The 15,215-nt window shown below is 48.1% G+C and overlaps 1 protein-coding gene across 5 annotated transcripts in view; it reads left to right on the top strand.

Annotated features, from left to right (window-relative positions):
* SEMA4A (semaphorin 4A) overlaps nucleotides 1-15,215 on the top strand; it is a 145,842-nt gene that overhangs the window by 31,959 nt on the left and 98,668 nt on the right. The window contains exon 1 of one of the 5 annotated variants that reach the window (XM_069728882.1): nucleotides 2,577-2,709. The exons of 3 other annotated variants lie outside the window; for them this stretch is intronic. The gene's annotated coding sequence lies outside the window, so the exon portion shown is untranslated. Of the gene's footprint in view, nucleotides 1-2,576; nucleotides 2,710-15,215 lie in introns of those variants that run through there. One more of the 5 variants, XM_069728886.1, reaches the window with a different exon arrangement.

Below are 15,215 nucleotides of genomic sequence, written 5' to 3' on the forward strand. Positions count from 1 at the left end.
CTGTTAACATATGTAAGAGAAATCTAATGGATCTCTAGGACATGGATTCAGGGAAAATATTTAATAGAAAGAGCTGATGACCTAATAGGAGATCCACTCCAAAAACTTACTTAATGAGGAACGGTTTAATCAGTGGACAGTCCCAAAAAATGTGAAATACAGAAGCTCTAGACAGGACGCAATGCCAGCAAAGGGAAGGAATAGATGGCTCCATTTTATGTAAAAGCTCAGGTGTATGCCACCAGAGCAATGCATGTTGTTTAATGTGGTGATGTCTCTATATTTAAAAGGGGAGACCCCTATTTGAACACATTGACGATTGTTTGTTGTGGGGTCTTTTAATGTTATGTGCGTTGTGTCCAGGGCCAGCGTCAGCACTCGGGCAAGTGCCGAGGCCCTGAGCAGGCAGGGGGCCCACTCGCCGTCGGGGACACTGGCGTGCTATAGTGCCGACCCCCGCGAGTGGACCCCCCGCCTGCTCCGGGCCCCGGCACTTGCGATACTTACCTCTCCCGGTTCCAGCGCTGCAGCGTCTTCCATCCTCTGACTGTGACATTCAGGTCAGAGGGCGCGATGACGTCACCAGTGCGCGCCCTCTGCCTGAGCAGTCACAGCACAGAGAGCAGGAAGACGCCGACGCTGAGGAGTCCAGAGCAGAGCAGCGACAAGCAACGAGAAGTATTTCATTTATTTTTAATATTTGGAGCAATATATGGGAACCATCAGAAGGATCCCATATATGGAGCATTATATGGAGCTAATTCTATATGGAGCAGTATATGGGGCCAATTACATATGGAGCAGTATATGGGGCCAATAATATATGAAGCATCTTATGGAACTAATTATATATGGAGCATTTTATATATGTCCAATTATATATGGAGCATTATATGGGGCCCATTATACATGGAACATCTTATGGGGCCAATTATTTTTGGAGCATTATATGGGACCCATTCTGTAAAGAGCATCATATGGGGCCCATTCTGTATGGAGCAATATTTGGGACTCAGTATACTGTATTTGGCCGATCATATACTATATGGAGCATTATAAGAGGCCCATTATATATGGAGCAATAGATGGGGCCCATCATATATTGTATGGAGAATTATATGTGGCTCACTATACTGTATGGAGCATTATATGGGAACAATTCTGTATGGAGCAATATATGCGGATCATTCTGGATGGAGTACTCTGTGGTGCCCATTACACTGTATGAAGCATTATATGAGGCTCATTATTCTGTATGGAGCATAATATTGGGCTCATTATTCTGTTTAGAGCAATATATGGGGCTCATTATTCTGTATAGAGGACTATGTGGTGCCAATTATACTGTATAGAGCACTATATGGGGGCCATTATTCTGTTTGGAGCAATATATGGGGCTCATTATTCTGTATAGAGGACTATACTGTCCGGTTTCTGAGCTAATGTAGAATGCACAATAGATATCACTCATGTAATGTAAGAAGAGGGTGAAATCTTTGGCATTGTACTATATCTCTATATTTCTCTGCCGTATCTGTGCATTATGAATTGTGGTATGTGTTAAAGGGGCCCACCGGGACTCTTTCGCCAAGGGCACATGAAAACCTGGAGCCGGCCCTGGTTGTGTCTATTACATCTTTTGATGACACTCTGTCAGGGTATGCTGGGAGTTGTAGTTTTGCAACAGCCGGAACATCACAGGTATACAATTAGTTTTGCGGATAAATAGACATATGAGGTTCTGTCCTTTTATATCTTCCAGTATATAGTTATCGCAGGATGTGATCGCTGTCTGTGCGTTCTAATAATATGTGCTCTGTCCCTTTAATAGATGCGCCCTCACCTTCTAATAAGTGGGCTGTTCCTTTAAATGACTGCTTCATTAACACTGACCATGTGCTGTCTATCCTGTAATGTGGCGCTGTCTTTTTAAATCTTGCTGAAGTAAATCCCTGCAGCGGCTCTTTAACAATGGCCGCCGTTCCTTGTAACGTGCCTGTTGCTTACATTTTCTATAGGTTCACATTGCGTTAGTGGGTGTCTGCTAATGGAATCCGTTACATGGCGAAATTGGTTGGCGCAAATTAATTGGCGCAATTAACGCTATGTAACGGATCTGTTAGCGCACCCATTGACCGCAATGTGCTAACGGATCGCTAATGCATTGCTAACGTATGCCTTTTTTGGCATGCGTCAGCGATGTCCCGTTATTTTCGGATGGACCTCGAACGCTGCTTGCAGCGTTCAGGGTCCGTTCTTCGCTAGTGCAGATCGGGCATCTGCGCTAGCGGGATCGCCAAACGCGATCCCTTTTTGGACATTGCGTTAGCGCATTCCGTTAGCGTATGCGCTATACGGATTGCACTAACGCAATGTGAACCTATGCCGTTTCTGCATGTTAAATTATATAAAGTAGGGCTCGTATCTTTAAATGATATAAAGTGGCTCTTTCCCTTTAAAACTTTTTTAACCAAGTATTTCTAGAGGTTTCCTTCGGTTATCTTTTTTTGTGTGCGCTGTTCCTTTAAATAGTTCTGAAGTTGACAGTAGAGGGGTATTGTTGTCGCTCAGGCTGTGGTTTTTGCCTGCTGTCCCTTTAAGAAGCGGCAGCCGCCCGGAGGCAGAGCTGTTGGGACTTGCTGTGATCGCTCTTCCTCATTCCTCAGTCACACACACAGCGACAGAGGGCCCGGGGTCGGCACAGAGGAGGTGAGTACCCCCAGCCGGGCACCCCCTGAAGACCAGGAATTGACACTGTACAGGGCCCCTGTGTAACACCACATATGGGCCCCTCATACTGCCCCATCTATGCTGCTCCAGGGCTGGTAGTGCCCCTAAGGTCCACCCCAGTGCTGGGCACCGTAGCCATAGCCAGCACTACTGTGCCCAGCGTGGATGATGGGAGGTGGAGTACTGCTGTGGACCCTCCTCCGGCACAACAACAGAAGCATTGTGATTGCCAGCAGAGTATTACCCCCGACCCCATAGAGATGTGCAGAACATTGCGTGACCCCCTGTGGCATCCCGACAGATGCAGGGCGATGTGTTCTGCAGGCTATCACACCACCATTGGTCTGCAGAGCATTGCTCCTGTGAGTCCCATTATCTGGATTCCCATCAGTTTCCATCCTCTTATGTCTCTGCCTTCAGGGTCTTGTCTCAATGCAGTGATACAGAGGGAGGGGGACATGGCTGATCAGTGTGATGAATGGTGACCCCAGGATGCGGTATATAGTGTCATCTGTGTAGTGCGGGGCATCAACAGCTCACGAGTCACAGCAGAGTCATGTACACGCCCAGGATTTTTAGCTTTTTTTTAGCGTTTATTTTGGCCGTTTTCCGCTAAAAAAAAGCTTACATAAGCACCCGATCATTTTTAATGCATTCCGCATTTTTTGTGCACATGCTGCGATTTTTTTCCGTGGTGGAATTGCATTCCGGAAAAAAACGCAGCATGTTCATTCTTTGTGTGGAATCGCGGGGATTCCGCACACATAGGAATGCATTGATCCGCTTACTTTCCGTATGGGGCTATGCCCAGCATGCGGGAAGTAAGCGGATAATGTGCGGATGGTACCCGGGGTGGAGGAGCGGAGACTCTGCTCCAGGCCCTGGGAACCATATAAGTGTTTAAAAAAAAGGATTAAAATAAAAAATCGTGATATTCTCACCTTCTGACGTCCCCGGCAGCCTTCCTGCTCCTCGCGAGGCTCCCGTTCCCAGGGATGCTTTGCGGCAATGACCTGTGATGACGTAGCGGTCTCGCGTGATGCTATGTCATCTGGGGTCACTGCCGCAAAGCATCCCTGGGAACGTGAGCATCGCGAGGAGCAGGAAGGCTGCCGGGGACGTCGGAAGGTGAGAATATCACGATTTTTAATTTTTTAAATTATTTTTAACATTAGATCTTTTACTATTGATGTTGCATAGGCCGCATCAATATTAAAAAGTTGGTCACACTTGTCAAACACTGTTTGACAAGTGTGACCAACCTGTCAATCAGTTTTCCAAGCAATGCTACAGATCGCTTGCAAAACGCTAGTGCTTAGCAGGAATATGCATGCCAATTCTGCAACGTGTGCACATAGCCTTACAGTACCAGCAAAGCCTATGAGATTTCAGAAATCTCGTGCACACACATTGGGTTTTTTGTATCAGTATTTTGTGCTTTGCTGCGTTTTTTGCACATAGGGCATGTCACTTCTTTCAGCATTTTTTCAGCATTTTCCACCCATTGACTTGAATGGATGGTGAAAAACGCTGCAAATACGCAGGTTGACTGCAGCGGATTTGCTACAGAAAAGTCAATGAGAGCCGGATGTGATGTCACACTCGGCTCTGCTACATCTAAATGGCAGGCTGCATGATGCGTCCATACAGCCTGTTATCAAGCAGAGCGGACCCAAACCCCATTCACTTGAATGGGGAGTCTGACATTACAGTGTTTGACACGCTGTCATATGCATGACAACACGGCAAACACCGCTCCTGATCGGCGGGGAAATCATCCCCGACGGTCAGAGAGCCGCGATTGTCAAATGACAGCAGGAGCGCTCAGCTGTGATCGGAGGTATAAACTTCACCTCCGATCACTGGTGTCAGCTGATGGGACTACTGCTCCCATCATCTGACACCTACAGCCGCTAATTACAGTGACAGCAGGAGCAGCGGATGGGAGTTTTCATCTGTCGCTCCTGCGCTATAAATAAATAATAAAAAAAATAAGCGGGCGTGGGTTCCCCCCGAATTTTGATAACCAGCCAGACAAAACTCACAGCTGGGGACTGCAGCCCCCAGCTGTCAGCTTCAGCAAGGCTACTTATCAAGAATAGAGGGGTCCTCATGCTTTTAAAAAAAAAAAATTATTAAAATCATTTAAAAAAACGGCGTGGGGTCCCCCTCATTTTTGACAACCAGCCTTGCTAAAGCTCACAGCTGGGGGTGGGATTCTCAGGATGGTAAGGGGGCCAGTGATATAGCCCCCCAGCCTAAAAATAGCAGCCCACAGCTGTCCAGAATTCTGGCGCTTTGCCCACCTCTTCCCACTTGCCCTGTAGCAGTGGCAAGAGGAGTAATGAGGGGTTAATGTCACCTTGCTATTGTAAGCTGACATTAAGCTGGCTTAGGCTTCTTTCACATTTCCGTTGGTACGGGTAAGGGGCCATGACGAAGCGTCGGCGCGACGTACCGACGGAAGTGTGTGCTTTCACATTTCCGTCCGACTGCAAGATGAGGAAAGATCGTGAGAGCGATATTTCCTGCTGGGCATGCGCAGTCTGAAACACTGGAATCGACGTACAGCAAACATTCCCTTGAACGTTTTTCTGTGACGACAGTCCACCAAAACCCGACGCATCCAGTGCACGACGGATGCAACGTGTGGCCATACGTCACGATCCGTCGGCAATACAAGTCTATGGGAAAAAAACATCCAAATTTGAAGGAAGCGTTTTTTTCCCAAAACAACGCATTGCGACAGATTAAAAAAAACGGAAATGTGAAAGTAGCCTTAGTAATGGAGAGGCGTCAATAAGACACCTATCCATTGCTAATCCTATATTAATTAAAGAATTAAATAAACACACACACATGCAGAAAAATATACTTTAATGAAATAAAACACCACACAGTTTTGACCTTTTTATTATTCTGTCATTTCAAAGCAAAGCCCTCGATCTTCTGTAATAAAAATAAAATAAAAAAGCAAAAGTATACTCCCTGATCCATCGTAGTCCAATATAATGAGTGTCCCACAACGTATCTGGGGGAGATAAAGCTTAACCTCTGCACCGTGGGAAAATGCCAGGGAATAGGATACCGCAGGTAATGTATCTATTCTATTCTATCTATTCTATGTATTCATTCTATCTACAGGAAGTTGTTTTTTTTTCTCTGTGTGCACTCAACTTTATTGGCATGCAGAAAGAGAAAAAAACGCATGAAAAAATGCCCCATAACGCGGCAAAAACGCAGCTAAAAACACACCTAAACCTCCGTTTTTGGCCCAGCTTCTTTCCTGCCAAGATGATCACGTTTTGCTGCAGAAAAAAAAGCAGCAAAAATGCCCTGTGTGAACTTACCCTAAATCTGCGACCAATCTTCCTTACTGGACCAATCTTCCTTACTGGTGGGGTCCCCGAATACATGTTACAGGACTTATCGAATTACCTCCTGTATTATACTCCAGAGCTGCGCTCATTATTCTGCTGCTACAGTTACTGTGTACATACATTACTGATCCTGAGTTACATCCTGTGTTAAACCCCAGAGCTGCACTCACTATTCCGCTGGTGAAGTCACTGTATACATACATTACTGACTGCAGAGACCCGTGTGTCGTAACCAGTGCCTTCCCCCGTCCCACCACTCCGTAATAAAAGATACCAACAATCCTGGATGGGTTGAACAGGTCGGTCACAGTTTTATTAATTGCAAAGTAGAGAAGGGCAATTACACATCGCGACGCACTCATTGCTGAAGGCCCCAGCCGACGACCGCTGGGCCAGCAAGCCGATGAGAGGTTACGAACCTTTGCCCCCTCTACCTACCGCCACTGTGACGTATATAAAAGAACATCAAAATCTTTTTTTTTTTTTTTTTTTTTTTTTTTTTTTTTAAATTTAAAATTCAAAACATTTTAACAGTAATTGCACAGCACATTTATCAATTTATAAGGGAGGGAGGGTGGGACAACAGCTTCCAAGGGTCAACCGGGGAGAAAGAGGGAGAACCTGGCCCGGTCACTGGAATTTAACCCCTGAGGGTGTGGCCTGACTCACCTCCTCTCCCCGGTTGGTCCGCTGGGCGTCCCTATCATGACCTCACCTGGGGAGGTAGTGGGAGGGGGGAATTGGGCACTGCACTGATTTCCCCTCTAGCTATCCCTTAGGGGCTCTGCAGTCAGAGGCACGTTCCTTATACAGTGCCGTGCCTACCAGACTGCAGAGACCCGTGTGTCGTAACCAGTGCCTTCCCCCGTCCCACCACTCCGTAATAAAAGATACCAACAATCCTGGATGGGTTGAACAGGTCGGTCACAGTTTTATTAATTGCAAAGTAGAGAAGGGCAATTACACATCGCGACGCACTCATTGCTGAAGGCCCCAGCCGACGACCGCTGGGCCAGCAAGCCGATGAGAGGTTACGAACCTTTGCCCCCCTCTACCTACCGCCACGGAGGATCATGTGTATGACCTACACAGGACTCCGACCCCCACACAACATCATTAGAGCCTGTTCAACACCATCCCGCAAACCCTCCAAGAATATGTCCAGTCCGATGTCCGTGAGGTGGATGCCATCTGGTCTCAGCAAAGCAAAATTGTTCCCTTCTAACTCCTGGTGTCGAACCACAATGCCGTAATTTTCTCTCACAAACTTCGACATCTTTGTGTTAATCCTTTTTCTTGCGTTTTCGATGGCTTTTACGTCCTTAGCTCCGTGCCAGACCGCTCGAGGTATTATCTCTGACCACACCACCACCATATCTGGTAATAAACAGACAAACCGCTCGATGTCCGTTGACATTACTGTGTACAGCTCGGCCCCTTTCCGCTTGCCCAAATCATTGCCTCCGGCATGTAGCACCAGAACCACCGGCCCCTTGGCCTTCTTAGCGATGTCGACCAACTCCGGGAAGATCTGACGCCACCGAAGCCCTCTGACGCCTCTCCAGTTGACTTCCAAATTCGGAAAGCCAAAATTGGTTCCCCCCGTCCTGAGTTTGGCCCTTTTGCACGCCCAGTAGACAAAAGAATGCCCCACTACCCAAACTGTGGGCTTAAAGCTGCCTGGAAGAGACAAGAAGTGTTAGAGCAGGTCTGGTCTTATGTATCTTGCAAAGCATGCGGATTTCCAGCGGCCCATTCTCTGCACCTCGACTTCCGATACCCCCGCTCTAGCTGCTTCGGTCGCCGCCCCTATTCGGAATGAATGTGTCCCATATTCCTTTGGAGCCACGCCGAGTGCCTCTAGGCACTGTCTAAAAATCGCTTGAAATTGATATTTAGTAAGAGGGGACCCGTCGGTGTGTGAAAGGAGGAATCTACCCGGATGTCTTACTAGCGCATAGTTTTTAACTATTTTTACGGGGCATATAGGGCCGCCTGACGCCTTGACCAATACCCATGTCCCCCTCCCGGTGGGGTCGCACTTGGATCTCCGTACTCTAATGCGCAGAGCTTCGCTGCATATGACGAGGTCTTCATTGATTAAGCCGCCTATTGATGCTGTTTTTGACTGGGGCACTAATTCGCTGATGCGAAGTGCCCCGAAGAAGGCGATTGCGAACGCTGCGGATATCAGCGTTGCCTCGTATTGTGATTTGCACACCGATGAAGAAATTGCAATTATGTCGGCCAGCAGCCTTAAGGAAACTGGGCGTCGGCATTCCTGACTAGGTTGCAGCCTTCTCCAGCCTTTAACGGCTTGTTTGATGAAAAAATATTTGGTTACGTCCACCCACCCCAGCAGCTGAAAGAAGAATGCTATTCCCGACAGATGACGTTGCGCTAATGTCCCTGACGCACCTCCCTGCCTGAGCTTTTCTAAAAGTTCTACTAGGACGTCGCATCTCGTCCGGTTGCACCTATCGACTGGTCTTCCTTGCGTTAGCGAGCACCACTCCTCCCACGCCTTACCGTAAACCTGCCAAGTCGCCGGTGTCACTGAAGCGCGGATCAAGGGCATCAATGATTGGACACCATGTCCAAGAGAGAAGGAGGACACCGCAGGCCCGACGTTCGCGCCCTGGGGAGGAAGAGTTTGAATGCCTGCCAATCGGAAGATAACAAAGAGTTAACAATTTTATCATCGACAGTCGCCGTAAATCTGGCCCGGCACCAGATGTTGTGCTTCAGGCATAATAGTGCTAGGCGGCGCAACAGCGCGAGTACCGGCTGAGAAGAAGAGGACATGCTGTTTAGGGCTTTTGCTGTTCTCAGCTGTTTTGTTGTAAATCTGATGTTTGTATTTTCCAATTGGGCACCCCATAGCTCGACTGATGTTACTATCGCCAGAATTTCCACCAGTGCTGGGTCACGGCCCCATGCGGCCGTGGTCCATAGTTCAGGCCATTGGCCTTTGCACCACTGGTTTTTGTATATCGCCGCGAAACCATCAGTAATATTTCCACCAACCATCAAGTCTAAATCTTTGCTTGGCGTCTCCTGCGCCATAACGCATGTATGCCCATTGTAGGACTCCAGGAATGTCCTCCAGACCAGCAAGTCTGCCTTCAGGGAACGGTTTAGCCTAATTCTGTGGCTCGGCTGGGCTATGCCCTTGGTTGACAGTGATAGTCGGCGTGAAAACGCTCTGCCCGCCGGCATTACACGACAGGCAAAGTTGAGCAATCCTAGCAGGGACTGCATCTGCTGCAGGGTAACTTTTTTTGCTTCGTAGCAATTTTTAACCATTTGCAGAGTTTTTTGCAGCTTATCAGCTGGTAATCGAAACACCATTGCATTGGTGTCTATTTCAATACCGAGGAAAGGCAAAACGTTACAAGGGCCGACTGTTTTATCCGGTGAAAGTGGTACCCCAAATTTTTTGGCTAAAAACTTAAACTTTTGGAGAAGAAAGGAGCAGAGTCTGGAGTCCCCGGGACCGACGAACAAAAAATCGTCGAGGTAGTGAATCGTTGAGTTGCTACCAGTTTCGTATCGTAATACCCAGTCTAGGAAGGTGCTGAAAAGCTCGAAGTAATGACAGGAAATGGAGCAGCCCATTGGTAGGCACATATCAAAGTAAAATAGCCTGTCCACCTCACAGCCTAATAAATGAAAACATTCCGGGTGAACGGGCAAAAGGCGGAAGGCTGACTCTATGTCGGATTTCGCCAGCAGGGCACCGGGCCCGGCTGCGCGCACGAGCTCGACCGCCTTGTCAAAAGAAGAGTAGGTTACGGACGAGTCTTCCGCGGGTATTGCGTCGTTAACCGATGCGCCTTTCGGGTAGGAAAGGTGATGTATTAGCCGATATTTTCCTGGCTCCTTTTTGGGAACAATACCTAAAGGCGAGATTCTGAGATTTTTAAATGGCAACGAACTAAAAGGTCCCGCCATCCTGCCCAGCTCAACTTCTTTTTGGATTTTTTGCTGTAAAATATCAGGGAATTCGCGTGCCGATTTTAAATTATTTGCAATAGTTGGCGAGGGGCTGGGTTTGAAAGGGATATAAAAACCGTGTTTAAAACCGAAATATAGTTGTTCTGCCGCTTCTTTATTGGGATAACGGCTTAGCCATGGGCCCATTGCGGTTACGTTCACTGGGGTTAAACCTCGCAGGTGCTCTATTTGACTGGCGGGTACATCTGGCCGCAGGGTGTCCTCCTCCGCAGGAGGAGCATTCGTGTCTATATTTACAGGACCCTTGGAAACGGCAGTATCCATCGTTAAACAGTAAGCAGGCCCCAGGTCCGCGTGCGACCACTGTGTTCTGGCCTGCTGCTGTTGAGTGATAAGTGGTCGCTGCAGAAAAGGGGGGCTGTTTTTGGGACAACATCAGTCGTAACCAAACGTCCGTCGCTTTCACCCCCCAGCCCAAGTCTGGTTGCATGGCCAACCGCCTGCGGAACTCCTCGTCGTACCGTTTCCATGCCGCCCCGCTGTGGCACTTATATGAATTATATATTAGATCTTGGTAAATAAATAATTCGGAACAACGCTCAGGGTGCTTTTGGCCCATTATACATCCGAGAACCGCGAAGGCCTGGAGCCAGTTATTCATTGTTTGAGCTATTTTTGGTTTGCTCCTATCTTGCAACCGCTCGCCAGTCCTCCTTTCCTTGTCTACGGACTGTTGGTCGGCCGATAACAGTGACCATATATCCACATAACCATTTTCCCAAATTTTTTGCTTTGTCTCCAAGTCAACATGCGCTCCCAGTGGGCTAACTCCACAGAAAAATGCATCCTTGTGCAGACTAGCTGCTTGGGTGGTGCTAGCATCAGTTGGTACGCCTGGGCGTGTCAACTGCTGAACTAGGGTCTTAATAGCGGCCGCCAGCTCGCTTTCTCCCACATTTTGCATTGTAGAATGTTCACCAACATCAAAGAACTCACCGCTGTCAGATGCCGGCCGAGTGTCTCCGGACGGAGGTACTCTGGCTCCTGCCGTGGCGCTGTCCTGGTGCTGGCCGCCCGCCCGGGAGGATGAAGATGGCAGGCCAGCGGCCAGCGCCGTGGCACGGGGATGTGTTCTCGTCTGGTGCCGAGCGTCTCCTGGAGAGGGAGGTGCTCCGGCGTCAGTTGTCTCCATGGTTCGGTGCTGGCTGGTGGACCGGGGAGGTACGTATGGCGTGTCTCCCTGTGCGTCAGCCCAGGACGGAGCTCGGTGCTGGCTGGTGGACCGGGGAGGTACGTATGGCATGTCTCCCCGTGCGTCAGCCAATGACGGAGCACGTGACGGATGAGATCTGTCGTGTGCTCGATGATGAGAGGCTATTGGGGCTCCGATCTCTGCCTGGTCGGTAACGGGGGGTGTCAGTGTCTGTTCCCACCGGGTACCCGCTCTGGGTGTCCGGTGAGACCGCCGTCTTTCGGCGTGTGACCGGTACCGCCCGTTGTGACTCCCCGATGTTTCTGAACCGGTTGTGGATGGCAAACGCCATCTGGAGGAGCGGGATCTGTGGTGGCTCCTGCGTGAGTGGTGTCGGCGTCTGGAGTGGGAATGGCGACAGCTAGAGGGACAGCGGGAATGGTGGCGGGAATCTACTGATGAGGGTGAGGACGATCTGCGGCATCTATGTCTGCGATCGCCCTGTCTAGGGGTTGTGTTAGGTGCATTCACCTCGGGAGTAAGGGGGACGTTATCTTGGCCACGGGGCGTGAGTGGCGGTGCAGGGGGTAGAGCCGGGGAAGGTGCGGAGACTATTAGGCTGGAACCGCAGGGTGAGCGCAAAAGGGCGGGGACTGATAGGAAACTGTGTGCAATTTGCGTTTGGGAGCATGGGGGTGTTGGCGGCGCGTAATTTATTGCAGCTGTGTTAGTGTTTGGTGCGACTGTATGTGTGTTTGGTGCATACATTCCTGGCTGCGGAGCGTGCTGGCTGGTCTGAATAGACCAGGCATCACGCTCCGCGGCCGTGTTCGTGGCTCTGGCCCCCGACTGCCTGCCCCCCCGCACAGGCAACGCCGATGTGCCTGCTGGGGGGACGCGGTGGGCCAGGTGTGGGCTGGCCAGAGGTCCACGGTGCTGCAGTCCTGTTCTGGCAGGGGCCGGTCCAGCGCTCCGTGGTGGGTACTGGCACGGGGGGCTAGTGAGCGCTGTCTGTGAGGCGCCCCCCCGACCGATTTGGCGGGTTGGGGCCCCACAGACTAAAGCTGCGCTGCTGCTGCCTCCCGGGGAGTAAGTGGGCATCAGGGAGGGGAGAGTCCCTGACGCTGCAGGGGACTCGCGGTGTGCCTGGGCTGGCTGCCCACGCTGCCCCCTGGTCCTCTTGAGCGGCTGGCGCGCCGCCGAGGACACCGAGGCAGCGGGCAACAGCTTCCAAGGGTCAACCGGGGAGAAAGAGGGAGAACCTGGCCCGGTCACTGGAATTTAACCCCTGAGGGTGTGGCCTGACTCACCTCCTCTCCCCGGTTGGTCCGCTGGGCGTCCCAATCATGACCTCACCTGGGGAGGTAGTGGGAGGGGGGAATTGGGCACTGCACTGATTTCCCCTCTAGCTATCCCTTAGGGGCTCTGCAGTCAGAGGCACGTTCCTTATACAGTGCCGTGCCTACCAGATCCTGAGTTACATCCTGTATTAGTCCAGAGCTGCACTCACTATTCTGTTAAATTTAATTTATTCATCTCATTATCCATCTCTTGTCTGGCCATTTGACTCTTCATAGGTCTGTGTGGACTGACAGGTGCAGCTCTATAGATCAGTGAAAATGCGTTGCAGCGCACAGTACCTCCTCCTCCACACAACACCTGGGAAGTTTGCATTATTTGAAAGGCAAATATTGATGTGTTCTACTTCTAAGTGAAGTGGAAAGGGATTGAGAAGCAAAATGCCAGGAGCCGGCTTCACCGAGCTTACAACCCCTTGCCCTGGTAAATCTCCATACTTATCTTACACTACACAGTACCACTTCTCCTGCCTGTCCTGTATACTGGGTGTAATTCTCAGTATCTGTATTATTCTGTATATATACACTGTACAGTACTTCTCCTGTCCTGTATACTGGGTGTAATTCTCAGTATCTGTATTATTCTGTATATATACACTGCACAGTACCACTTCTCCTGTCCTGTATACTGGGTGTAATCCTCAGTATCTGTATTATTCTGTATATATACACTGCACAGTACCACTTCTCCTGTCCTGTATACTGGGTGTAATTCTCAGTATCTGTATTATTCTGTATATATACACTGCACAGTACTTCTCCTGTCCTGTATACTGGGTGTAATTCTCAGTATCTGTATTATTCTGTATATATACACTGTACAGTACTTCTCCTGTCCTGTATACTGGGTGTAATTCTCAGTATCTGTATTATTCTGTATATATACACTGTACAGTACTTCTCCTGTCCTGTATACTGGGTGTAATTCTCAGTATCTGTATTATTCTATATATACACTACACAGCACCACTTCTCCTGTCCTGTATACTGGGTGTAATTCTCAGTATCTGTATTATTCTGTATATATACACTACACAGCACCACTTCTCCTGTCCTGTATACTGGGTGTAATTCTCAGTATCTGTATTATTCTGTATATATACACTGCACAGTACCACTTCTCCTGTCCTGTATACTGGGTGTAATTCTCAGTATCTGTATTATTCTGTATATATACACTGCACAGTACCACTTCTCCTGTCCTGTATATTGGGTGTAATTCTCAGTATCTGTATTATTCTGTATATACACACTGCACAGTACCACTTCTGTCCTGTATACTGGGTGTAATTATCAGTATGTGTATTATTCTGTATATATACACTGCACAGTACCACTTCTCCTGTCCTGTATACTGGGTGTAATTCTCAGTATGTGTATTATTCTGTATATATACACTGCACAGTACCAATTCTCCTGTCCTGTATACTGGGTGTAATTCTCAGTATCTGTATTATTCTGTATATACACTGCACAGTACCACTTCTCCTGTCCTGTATAGCGGGTGTAATTCTCAGTATCTGTATTATTCTGTATATATACACTGCACAGTACCACTCCTCCTGTCCTGTATACTGGGTGTAATTCTCAGTATCTGTATTATTCTGTATATATACACTGCACAGTACCACTTCTCCTGTCCTGTATACTGGGTGTAATTCTCAGTATCTGTATTATTCTGTATATATACACTGCACAGTACCACTTCTCCTGTCCTGTATACTGGGTGTAATTCTCAGTATCTGTATTATTCTGTATATATACACTGCACAGTACCACTTCTCCTGTCCTGTATACTGGATGTAATCCTCAGTATCTGTATTATTCTGTATATATACACTGCACAGTACCACTTCTCCTGTCCTGTGTACTGGATGTAATTCTCAGTATCTGTATTATTCTGTATATATACACTGCACAGTACCACTTCTCCTGTCCTGTATACTGGGGTAATTCTCAGTATCTGTATTATTCTGTATATATACACTGCACAGTACCACTTCTCCTGTCCTGTATACTGGGTGTAATTCTCAGTATCTGTATTATTCTGTATATACACTGCACAGTACCACTTCTCCTGTCCTGTATACTGGGTGTAATTCTCAGTATCTGTATTATTCTGTATATACACACTGCACAGTACCACTTCTGTCCTGTATACTGGGTGTAATTCTCAGTATGTGTATTATTCTGTATATATACACTGCACAGTACCACTTCTCCTGTCCTGTATACTGGGTGTAATTCTCAGTATGTGTATTATTCTGTATATATACACTGCACAGTACCACTTCTCCTGTCCTGTATACTGGGTGTAATTCTCAGTATGTGTATTATTCTGTATATATACACTGCACAGTACCAATTCTCCTGTCCTGTATACTGGGTGTAATTCTCAGTATCTGTATTATTCTGTATATACACTGCACAGTACCACTTCTCCTGTCCTGTATAGCGGGTGTAATTCTCAGTATCTGTATTATTCTGTATATATACACTGCACAGTACCACTCCTCCTGTCCTGTATACTGGGTGTAATTCTCAGTATCTGTATTATTCTGTATATACACTGCACAGTACCACTCCTCCTGTCCTGTA

This window comes from Ranitomeya imitator, chromosome 1 (assembly GCF_032444005.1).
Source record: "Ranitomeya imitator isolate aRanImi1 chromosome 1, aRanImi1.pri, whole genome shotgun sequence".
Classification (NCBI taxonomy): Eukaryota; Metazoa; Chordata; class Amphibia; order Anura; family Dendrobatidae; genus Ranitomeya; species Ranitomeya imitator.